This window comes from Cupressus sempervirens, chromosome 5 (genome assembly GCF_028749045.1).
Source record: "Cupressus sempervirens isolate cs-2001-9-10 chromosome 5, ASM2874904v1, whole genome shotgun sequence".
Taxonomy (NCBI): Eukaryota; Viridiplantae; Streptophyta; class Pinopsida; order Cupressales; family Cupressaceae; genus Cupressus; species Cupressus sempervirens.
In genome coordinates, this window is record NC_143122.1 from 666,786,737 (window position 1) to 666,799,245 (window position 12,509).

The window sequence follows — 12,509 nt, forward strand, 5'->3', positions numbered from 1 at the left end:
CCATATTAGCAACAACTAATAAATTTAGTTGGACATTAAAGATCTAGGTCACTTTCTCCAAGCGTGGGATGTGGATTCTAAAGGGGTTCCTAGCAAGAATTTAGATGGAGCTCAAGCTTGTAATGTTTAAACCCCAAAAGTGATGCAAAAGCCCACCAACAATCTTCCATTTCTTATGAAGAAGATTAATATTACCCCCACTCATTTGTTGCATATGTCCCAAATTCTTTTATCCCTATTGAGGGTGCAAAAGGAAAAAGGAAAGCCATTGGTTCCCTTTTGACCATGCCAAAAGGGAAAGGAAAGAGTCATATATTCTTATTCCATGCTAGGAAATGCAAAAATAGATTCTATCCCTTCCAAATCTCCACTACATCCTCGCCCAACCAATGAGGAGAATTTTGTTCTACATGTGCACATTCATGTTGATAAGGAAACTCCTTTAGATAAGGGCTCCCCAGTTCATGATATTTTTGGCACCAAGAAGATCATTAAGGACATAATGGATGGTCGTGCATCTATTTTAACAACAACCACTATGGAATCAAATGCAATAACAATTAGAAATTTGGTATCCCTTGATGATGATGGAGTCAATAAATTTCTCACCATCACTCAACATATGACTAATGGGGTTTAAAAAATTAAAAACACTCATGAAAAAGAAATACATACTCCTAAGGAGGAGGTTTCAAATATCTATGAAAGGTTAAAACAAGAATGATTTCTATAAGTCACATAATCTACAAGGGAGCTAAAGAAGCAAAAATCTACCAATAGATAAGGAAGTGAAAAGAAGGTAAATGTTGTTGGTCTAGTTGATACCCTAGTTTATGCAAAGTGTTGAAGGAGATTCTATAGAGGAGATCATAGTGTAAAGTTGAGGAGGATTGAATTTTTGATGTGATGGGCAATCAATCATTAGACATATTAATTAGAGTGGAGATCTAAATAAGAAATAACTCATCATCATCACGGGCCAGCAAAATGAGAAGCAAAAAACAACAAGTAGTTGTGGCTGATTCTTCATGATAGATTTATTCGTCTCACTGTTTCTTTGTTGTTCTTGTAAATCAATGTATAAAGAAGTGAATATAATCTCTATTCCCACTATGAGTTTTACATGTCATCTTTGAATTGTCATCCTATAAAATTTGTATTGACTTTGTCATTAAGCACTTGAAAATTGTCATCCATATCTGGGAAAGGAGGAAAATAAGTTAATTCTCTAATGCATAATAATAATAAGTAGCTAATTACATAAATATATAATAACAAGAGATTTGTAGAGTTTGAGTCCTACCTTAATGTGTAAAATTAGGTTACTTACAGTTTAATACTTTAATTTATGAGTGTACAATCTCTTGAAGAAGTAGCATATCTCATAATAATTTGATGATGATATGCCAACCTATATTAACGTCTCAAAGTTTTTTATTGATAATTTAAACACAAATCCAGGCTAGAATTCAGATAAATTGTACCATGGGGAGACCATAGTTAGTAATCTAGACCAGCTTAAGAAATTTTTGGTGAGCCCTTCATATTAGTTGCACAAAATCAAATCGTGTCTAACTTATTCTAATGTCACAAAATCATCATATTCTTCAATGTAAGCTGATTTAGGGTTTAGGATTTAGAATTCCTAAAGTTTAGTCTACTCTAAAATCTATGATTTTGAATGATTTCAGCCTTATTTCATGTTTATAATTCTATTTGCGTGATTGAATAGGTCACCATTATATTATCTTTCAAATTCAAGCTTAGGATCCTAATTCTCATCATGACACTCTACCTCACTTTCAACCTTTGAAAGTTGAGTTAAACTATCTACTAAAAAGATGCTAAAATTTCAAAGAGTAAAAGTTGACATTACAAATAATGGAAACTCACCTCATTTTATCACCTTTCCCAAAAGAATTATTTTTAAAATGTTTAAGTTGCATAAATGCAAATCCATTTTTTATTTCAAAGTCTAAACATTTTGAATAAGAATTTTTGTTAGCTCAATAACCAAATCATTCAATAAGAAAAAAATCAAGCATACAATTCTAGTATAAAAATAATTGATCAATTACATCTTTTTCTTTGTGTCAAAAGCATACACTAACATCTTTCTAGAATTTATCATATCACATCCATTTTGGTGTGAGCTCCCATTTAATGGGTTTCATAATAGATATAATATCTTTTCAATTTAGTATTGTATTAAATGTTAGGCCTTTATCCTTGTAAGAGTATACGCTCCATCACTCATCATATGAGAAGTTGGAAATTTAGTGACATAAGGTTTTAATCAAGCCAATAATTTCCCAAATTTTTGTAATAGAATATGAAAATTCAATTATAGGATAGTTATATGAGTGTAGTGTAGAAAATGCTAGATTCTAGGACATTGAACATACAAAAGCCTAGACAAAATTTTCAACTCCCATAACCTACCATTTGAGCTAAAATTTTGGAAAATGGTAGCACAAAATATATTGACTTCATGTTTTAATCATTTTCTATAGTTTTGGAAACTTTATGGTCACCAACACCCATATAACATTGACTACTATAAATTTTAGATCCACTTTCCTCTCAATAACTATATTCTAGATCTATGTTACTAGTTTAATTATTCAATTAACTTATACTATTTGTTTTGAAATTCAATATATATTTTACAATGGAATACTACATACTCATATATTTAAAACAACATGATTGGTCATGTATTTCAAATTATTTTTCAATGATGGTATTTTAATTTGGCTTATATTATGTGGATCATCACTTAGTGTGCTTGTTAAGTGGTCATGTCATTGTCCCTACCTAGGCTTAAACCCCCCCATTGGGACACTTTTATTGTGGGTGTATGCCTTCATTTATCTAATATGCTTATAAGTTTGAGCCTCAATTTTGATAAAGTGGACATGCTTAATGATGGGGACAGGATCCATCATTCAAGTATCATTGATTCATAGCTACAAGTCAAAAGTGTTTCACATGAACCCAAATGCCATGTCATGCTAGCATATAAAATTTAAGAAAAAATAATTTAATGACATATAAATTAATTTAAGAAAAATTATAAAATAAAAAAGTTATTAAAGTTTTAGTGAACTTCATTATTTTACATTTAGGTACCACCTTTTGTTAAAAAATAATAAATAAAATCATAGCACTATAAAATTTATATTTCTAAAATTAGGACAGTGAGAGCTCTAATGGGTTTTTGTTTCATTAAAAAAATTGACTGGGAAGACCCTCAAAAAATTATGGCAAGGCGTGAATTTGTTAGTTCAATGCCTTAGCCAAATCTTGAGAGGTCAAGGCATAGGCTTGGTCTCACCAAGCCTATCCTGAACCAAAATTTGATGTAGGAGAAAAAAATCCTGCCCAATGTTGTAAGAAATGGCTACCTATTATTTAAATTCAAAAAATGAGTACCTATTTGAAAAAGTCAAATCAGCATATAAAATCCCCTCCAAAAAGAAAATTTTTAAATTTTTAGAAACAGGTACCCATTTTTTAAAAACAAATAAAAAGTACCTATTTTTGAAAAAAAAAATGGGTACCATTTTTTTCTTTTCAAAAACAGGTACCTATTTTTTAAAAAGAATATTTTTTTATGTTTTCAAAAATGGGTACCTATTTTTTGAAAATTAAAAATGGGTACCCATTTTTAAATTTTGGATTAAGCACCTAAGCCTAAAATGGGTACCCGTTTCTAAAAGAGCATGATCTCAATCCAAAAACTTCTGCAGAATTGAGACCTAACTCCTTGCTTCTACCCTAAAAAAATTAATAAATAAAAAAACACCACTTACCAATTACGGCCGAAACACTCCGACTACTACTAGAAACCGCTACAATAAAAATGATAGTCCACAAGTGGTTTTTCAATTTTTTTTATACCACCTAGGTTACAGTCGAAACCCTTTCAGCCAAAAGGGTTTTGGCCGTAACCCTACTGGCCACATGAGCGCGGGAAAGCACCATGTTTGTACATCTAAAAGAGTTTTGGTCGTAACCCTTCCAGCCATAACCCTATGAAATACCCCAAAAGGTGACATAGATCTATGCTTTTACCCCTTAAGAATGCATTTATTCAATTCTATCCACAAATTTATATAAGTTGAAAAAAAAATTAAGAATGATATTGTTATCTTTTATTAGATCTCAGTACTACATATGCAAGACTAGTTGAATATCCATTCTTGAGTCATGGTTTACTTTAACTTTGATAGGTTTAATCACTACAAGAGTCTTGGATTCATTTTTTATTGATTTATTTAAAGGTTATCAATCATTGTTGTTCTTTATGTGGACACTAGGTCACTCTCAAGCATTTATTTTGTCTCTAACCCAAGTCAATTAAATATTAATATATTTCGTTACCTTAACCTACCTATTCTTCCTAAATTTTATCTCTAGTTTAAGTCAGTTAAATAATAATATATTTCCTTACCTTGCCCAACCTATTCTTCCTAACAAGAATGTGTTGCAAGATTGTTGAGAGCATGAATGCTAATGATATTCCTATGGGGGAGTATTGTAAATATTTTACTATGATGATATGTCACATTCATGACTAAGTTAGTCATTGATGTCACCATAGTAGTTTTTTGTAGTATTTGATAGAAGAACAATAGAAAGATCAAGGTTTTGTTGAGTGATTTGAAGTTTGATATTTGGATGTGAGGTTCATGACCTAGTCTAAGGTTAGACAATGATCGGTTTGGTTGATTGAACAAAGGAAAGAAGATCATAATTGTAAACTACATGTTTGAACAGTGAGCTTTTTTTGTAGTTGAAATTGCATATTTGGGCAGTGGGTTCTTCTTGCATACATTGTACCACAACTCCTAATAGAGTTAGCACAACTCCTAATATGGTTGGAAACTCCTAATAGGGAATCAAAGTCCCCTAATGGAAATTCTATGTACTAAATATTGTAATAGACTGCTAACAGGGTCCATCCTCTAACAAGGAATATTTATATTAGTATATCATCTTGTCGGCATCATTCTCACTAGGGTTTTCCCTCTAATCAAGGGTTTCCCTAGTTAACATATCTAGTGTAACTATCTATTTGCATTTTATTATGGCTACTATTTATTTTGGTTGAATGGTTAAGTTTTTTTAAAGAAGATAAATGCATTAAGTGTTAGATAACTAATTCACACACCTCCTCACCTCTTAGTTATCTTGGTGGACTATTATTTCTAACAATTGGTATTAGAGCATCAGCTCCTTGAAGATAAAATTTAACAACTTTGGGGGATCCATGGCAAACATGTTTAGGAAAGATAGTTCAAAGTTCGATGGAACAAATTATGATAGCTAGAAAGAAAAGATGAAGACACATTTGTTGTGTATGGGTCTAGGGTATTGGATCTTGACAAAATCAATGAAGACAATCATTACTGAAAAGGATTCAGAAACTTGTACTGAGGAAGAAAGAGATATATTTATGTGCGACATGATAGCTAGAGAAGAAATACTTCTTGAAATTGAATACAATCAGGTAAAATCACTTGCTAGCTCACATTTGATTTGGAAAGCTTTGAAAACTAGTTTTGAAGGTGATGCTCATTCTAAAATGTTGAGGTTACAAAGTTAGATTTGTGCATTTCAAGATGCTAAAATGATGGAAGATGAATCTACAAGAACATATATAGGTAGGATATCATAAATTATTGTAGGTATTAGATCTCGGAGAGGAACCAAAAAAGATGATGAGGTTTTATGAAAGATATTGAAGACTCTAACAACACCATTTAAGTCAGCAATTCAAGTGATACAGTTGATATCTTGTACCAAAGATTTCACAAAGGAGACATTGCTTGGAAGAGTTGAAGTAGTTGAGAATGAACTTAGATAGTCTATAGAATTGACTAGAATAGAGATAGCTTTTAGTGCCTTGAATATTCGAAATAATTTATCAAGGAGTATAGGTGCTAGAGGAGATTTTTCTAGTAGCAACAGATCTAAGGAGGACAGAAAAATTAAATGAGTAGACCTTCTGGTAAGAAGAGAAAAATGGGGTAAGAAAATCTTTAAATGTTGGACTTGTGATAAATATGGTCATTATGCATCTAAGTGTCCTAAAAAGGAGAAAAACTATAAAGGAAATTACAAACCTAGGAAAGATAGAGAGTCTTTGTATACAAATAAAGAAAATGATTATGATGAACAATCATTGAGTGCTAGTGATGATAAAATTAGATTTGTGGCAATTAAAGAAGAATGTCCAGAGAAAGTAGCTTTGGTTTCACAGGTTGAGAAGAAATCTAATTGGATACACTAGTACATTTGGGTTCATTTTTTGAACTTTATTGGTCAAAATTTTGACCCATTTTTTACCAAATTTGACCAACACATTGGTTGATATTTTTCTATCAAAATGTTGACCAACTCACTGGTTGGTTGAATTTTTGACCAATCTATTGGTTGAAAACCTGTCAAAGCCATTGTAAAAGTTCAAATAGGAATTGATCGAAATTTTGACCAATGAAGGTCAAAATTTTGACCAACAAAGGTGGAAAAGAAATTTAGACATTGGTCAAAATTTTGACCAACAAAGGTAGAAAAAAAAATTGGTGTTGGTGGAAATTTTGACCAATGAAGGTGGAAATTTCAACCAACAAAGGTAGAAAAAAATTTAGGCATTGGTGGAAATTTCGACCAACAAAAGTAGAAAAAAAATTAGGCATTAGTGGAAATTTTGACCAACAAAGGTAAAAAAAAATTTAGATGTTGGTGGAAATTTCCAAAAACAAAGGTAGAAATTTTTTTTGGCATTGGTGGAAATTTCCACCAACAAAGGTAGAAAAAACCCAGGCGTTGGTGGAAATTTTGACTAATGAAGGTGGAAATTTCCACCAATAGCTAGGTGTAAATTTTTTTCAAGCATTCTATAAAACAATTCATATGTCTTGCCTATGATATGACATTTTATATGCATCCTACACTCTCTCATCCAACTGATGATGGATTACACAGAGTGATTTGAAACCATGATTCTAAATAACACACACAATCAAATCCAAAATGAACTTGCACTACAAATGGATTGTGGAAATCTAATATTGTTAATTTTGCATGCATGTCTACCAGGACAAATATATGTTTAAGTTGTGATTGTCCTGGTAGATATGCATGCAATTTTACCAATATCAGATTTCCACAATCCATTTGTAGTGCAAGTTCATTTTGGATTTGATTGTGTGTTTTTTAGCATCATGGTTTCAGATCACTCTATGTAATCCATCATTAGCTAGATGAAAGAGAGTGCAGGATGCATGCAAAATGTTAGATCATACACAAGGCATGTGAACTATTTTATAGAATTCCTAAAAAACACCAACAGTAACCAATATGAAGAATATATAATTAGTTATATGATTGAGACAAATCATGTACCAGTGAGTTGGTCAAAATTGGGTCAAAAAATGAACCCAAATGTACTAGTGCAAGTATGCTCGTCAAGTTGACTCTTTGAGTTCGGTCATCAAGTCACCCCACCAAAGTGCCTCATCAAGGTCAGTCTTTAGGTTCGCTCATCAAGCTTGCTCACCAAGTCATCTCACCATGTCGCATCTCTAAGTGGCCTCGCTAAGTCTGCTCACCAACTTGCCCCACCAAGTTGCCACTTTAAGCCCACTCACCATGTTAGATCGCCAAGCCAACTCCCCAAGTCAACTTTCCAAGCTGATAATTGAAGTACACTCACCAATTCGAATCTCTAAGTTCGCTCACCAAGTCTGCCCCCTAGGCCAACTCTTCAGGTCAGCTCACCAAGTCAGCCCCACTCAGTCACCTCAACGAGTTGACTCATTAAGTTAGCTCACAAAGTTGACTCACCCAGTGGTTTTACCACCTTGCCCCAGTAAGTGGGCTCACTCAGTGTGCTTGTGAAGTTGCCCCATAGAGTTGCTTCTCTAAGCCTGCTCACCATGTAAACTCACTTGGTTGACATGCCAAGTCGAATTTTCTAATATGTTCACCGAGTCGGCTCACCAAGTCATGTCACCAAGTCATCTGTTCAAGTATGGTCATCAAGTTGACACTTTAAGTTTTCTCATCAAGTCACCCAACCAAAGCCCCTCATCAAGGTCAGTCTTTAAGTACACTTAGTAGGTCGGCTCACCAAGTCACTTCTCGAAGTTGCCTCACCAAGTGGCCTCGACAAGTCAGCTCACCAACTTGCACCACCAACTCACCACTTTAAGTTGACTTGCCATATCAGCTCACCAGGCTGACTCCCATAGTTAGCTTGCTAAGCCAACAATTCAAGTACGCTCACCAAGTCGACTCTTTAAGTTCGCTCACCAAGTCTGCCCCCTAGGTCAACTCTCTAGGTCAGCCCACCAAGTCACCCCCACCGAGTCACCTTAACGAGTTGACTCTTTAAGTCAGCTCACCACGTCAACTCACCCAGTGGTTTTACCACCTTGCCTCAAAAAGTTGGCTCGCTATGTGTGCTTTCCAAGTTGCCCCACTGAGTTGCTTCTTTAAGCCCACTCACAATGTCAGCTCACTTCGTCGGCTCACCAAGTTGACTATTCAAGTATGCTCGCCAGGTGGGCTAGCCAAGTCACCCCACCAAGTCAACTATTCAAGTGCATTCACCAAGTTGACTCTAAGTTCATTCATCAAGTCGCCCCACCAAAGTGCCTCATCAAGGTCAGTCCTTAAATCTGCTCACCAAGTCAGCTTGCCAAGCCACCTCACCAAGTCGGCTCACCCACATGTCCCACCAAGTCCCTAAGTCCACTCACCAAGTTGACAATTCAAGTGCGTTCACCAAGTTGACTCTTTAAGTTTTCTCACCAAGCCCATCCCCTAGGTCAACACTCCAGGTCAGCTCGCCAAGTCACTCCCACCCAGTCACCTCAATGAGTTGACTCTTTTAGTCAGCTTGCCAAGCTAGCCCACCAAGTCATGTCACCAAGTCAACTGTTGGAGTACGCTCACAAAGTTGACTCTTTAAGTTTTCTCATCAAGTCACCCCACGAAAGCACCTCATCAAGGTTAGTCTTTAAGTCTGCTCACCAAGTCAGCTCGCCAAGTCATCGCACCAAGTCGACTCACCTCTCGCTTCACCAAGTGGACTTGCTAAGTCAGCTTGCCAACTTGCCCCACCAAGTCGACTATTCAAGTATGCTTGCTAAGTTGACTCTTTGAGTTTGGTCATCAAGTCACCCCACCAAAGTGCCTCATCAAGGTTAGTCTTTAGGTCCACTCATCGAGCTTGCTCACCAAGTCAGCTCGCCATGTCACGTCTCTAGGTGGCCTTGCTAAGTCAGCTCACCAACTTGCCCCACCAAGTTACCACTTTAAGCCCACTCACCAAGTTAGATCACTAGGCTTGCTCCCCAAGTTAGCTCGCCAAGTTGACATTTGAAGTTCACTCACCAAGTCAACTCACCCAATCGTTTTACCACCTTGCCTCAACAAGTGGGCTCGCTATGTGTGCTTGCCAAGTTTCCCACCGAGTCACTTCTCTAAGCCCACTCATCATGTCAGCTCACTTGGTCGGCTCACCAAGTCTACTACTCAAGTATGCTCTCCAGGTCGGCTCGCCAAGTTAGCTCACCAAGTCACCCCACCAAGTCATGTCACCAAGTCAACTTTTCAAGTACGCTTGCCAAGTTGACTCTTTAAGTTCTCTCATCAAGTCACCCCACCAAAGTGCCTCATCTAGGTTAGTCTTCACCAAGTCACCTCACAAAGTGGACTCATGATCTTGCCTCACCAAGTGGACTCACTCACCAAGTTTCCCCCCTAGGTTGACTCCCCCAGGTCGACTCACTAAGTGGGCTTGCCAAGTCACCACCCCACTATGTTGCCTCAATGAGTCAACTCTTTAAGTCCACTCACCAAGTCATCTCATCGAGTTGCCTCAACAAGTTGACTCCTTAAGTCTGCTCACTAAGTTAGCTCTCCATGTCGTCTCACCAAGTCGACTCACCATCTCATCTCACCAAGTGGGGCTCTCTACATAGGCTCGCCAATCTGCCCCACCAAGTCACCTCTTTAAGGTTGCTGACAATGTCAGCTTGCTAGGTCTATTCCCAAAGTCAACTCACCAAGTCAAGTGTTCAAGTATGCTCACCAAGTTGCCTCACCAAGTTGACTCTTTAAGTTTGCTCACCAAGTTCGCTCGCCATGTTGGCTCACTGAGTTAGCTCACCAAGTCACCCCTCCAAGTTGCTTGAACGAGCCAACTCGCTGATTTTCCTCACCAAGTTGATTATTTAAGTCAACATAATGCCTACAAAAGACATGCCTATACAAGTCAACATAATGCCTATAGTAGAGATCCAATCCAAGGCATACGAAAGGAAAAACACATACAAGAGGTAAATGATTGGATAGAAGATAAGTAATGTGAAAATTAGATTTTATGACTAAATTATAAAAACAAGAAGAGAATTATTGAATTGAAAAAAGTTGAAGCAATTGACAAGCCAATCTTTATATTTGTGACTTAGTTCACTGAAAAATTGCATCTAAATCCATCCCTTGAAAGCAATTCATGTAAAGGTTTTCTTACATGTTGAACTGTGATTGACTTTGTGTATACAAAGCTTCATAGAAAACTTGTTCTCTTGCATCAAATGCACGCCTATAATGAAAAGAATGTGACACAAAAAATAATGAGAATCTACCTTGTCTAAACCCTCTAAAGAAAACAAAAATAACAAATATGAGTACTATAATAAAGCAATCTAAAGCCATAGGTGAAGAAATATAGACTATTCTAGGTGGAAGGGCAAGATCTATTGCTCGTTCAACTTTTGTACACCTTAGAACTATGCTATTCAATACTTTGTACTTTAGTACAATCAGTGCTTTGTGCCCATCATGAGTGTAGCCCCATTTCTTTATTGGATTTGCAACAAACTGTAACATGAAACATAACATAACATAAAATGTTCAAACAGGAGGAATTTGTAGGAATATGCCAGTCTAGGCAAAGAAAAATATAAATCCGAATCTTTGTTTTCCCTACATAAGGAAAAAGGGCAACCAATGATATTATACCTTGTTCCACTAGTACAAGTGTTGTAGGGATGAATGACCACAATCATCGCACTTCTGCCAATCCTTCTGAAACCTATAGAAAATTAAAAATTCAATTCACTAGCAGAGTTAGTCATCACTTTAAGTGTTCAATATCACAACATTTAGCTTTACATCTATCTAGATTCTACAGTAATAGTTCCAATATTTCTAATTGTTAACAATTATTTTCTTATCCCAAGCATCAAAATAGCATGATTCGAAATTATTTTCATTGCAAGCCTCAAAAGAACAATCATTCATCAAAAAAGTAGAGAAAATATCTGAACAATAACATAAAGTACACCAAAAGGCTATACAAGGTTTCACATACGCTGAAAAGAACTAAATATGACATAATTTCTCTTAAACAAGTAACTTGTATAGTAAATTGAAAGAAGATTTGAGAAAACTCCTAACCAAACCATTCAAATTATTTTCCAATGTAGTTTTTTTGGAAAACATTAAACATTGTTTCTTGAGATCAATAAGAAAAATGTTAAATGCATTTGAGGTATAGAACATGATCAACAAACCAAAGGATTGACGAGGATATGTTGATGTAATAATTTACAAAATAGATATATTGAGAGAATATATTTGTTTAAGTTGCAACTGCCCTAGTATACATACATGCAAAATGTGGAATCATAGGTAAGGTGTTTGAACTATTTTATTGACTACCTCTATGAAATGTCGTCTAATGGCAAGCCAATATTATAGGATATGCATATTGATTTGTTGAATATATCCGGATGATGTAGTGACATTCTTTTTATTGCAACCAATCCCACATATGTATCAAACTTGGATTCCAACTCTTGTTGAGGTTGTAAACTATGTTGAACATAGTCTCAAGCCATAATAGTTTTCTATCTTCCAAAATTAGAAAGAGAATCATACAAAATTGTGCGAGCTCTTTGTATTTTCTATGATATGATGTTCAGGAAAAAGATGAGAAAAAGAACTCTAAATAAGAAGCCAAGCTCTCCATGTGCTCTACACATCATAGGTAAATCTACTCTAATAAAAGAGGCAATCAAAGATCAATTCACTTTGCATTTGTAACCTCGAGCAGGCTCTTAGCAACATGCTCACATTGAACCTTTGACGTAAAGGAGAAATAGACAAGCTCACAACCCTCAAGAAGGATTTCTTAGATAAGAAGTTTCAAGGCTTTCTTAGATAAGAAGTTTCATGAGTAGACACAAATCCTCACTAATAATGTTGCTGCAATTTTCTTATTTAAATCCAAACAAAGTTGTATTATCTTGGGCAAAGGAGACTACTGTTGTTTGTGGTTAAGGATCCTTTAGGTTAGTAGAATCACATGCAAACTGGATGTGACATTGCAATAAGCAAACTATAATAAGAGCTAGGAGCTTTCCTAGTGATCAAGGCTTGAGACTGGACACTACATGAAGCATTTGTAGGCATTTGAGTCTCAAGCA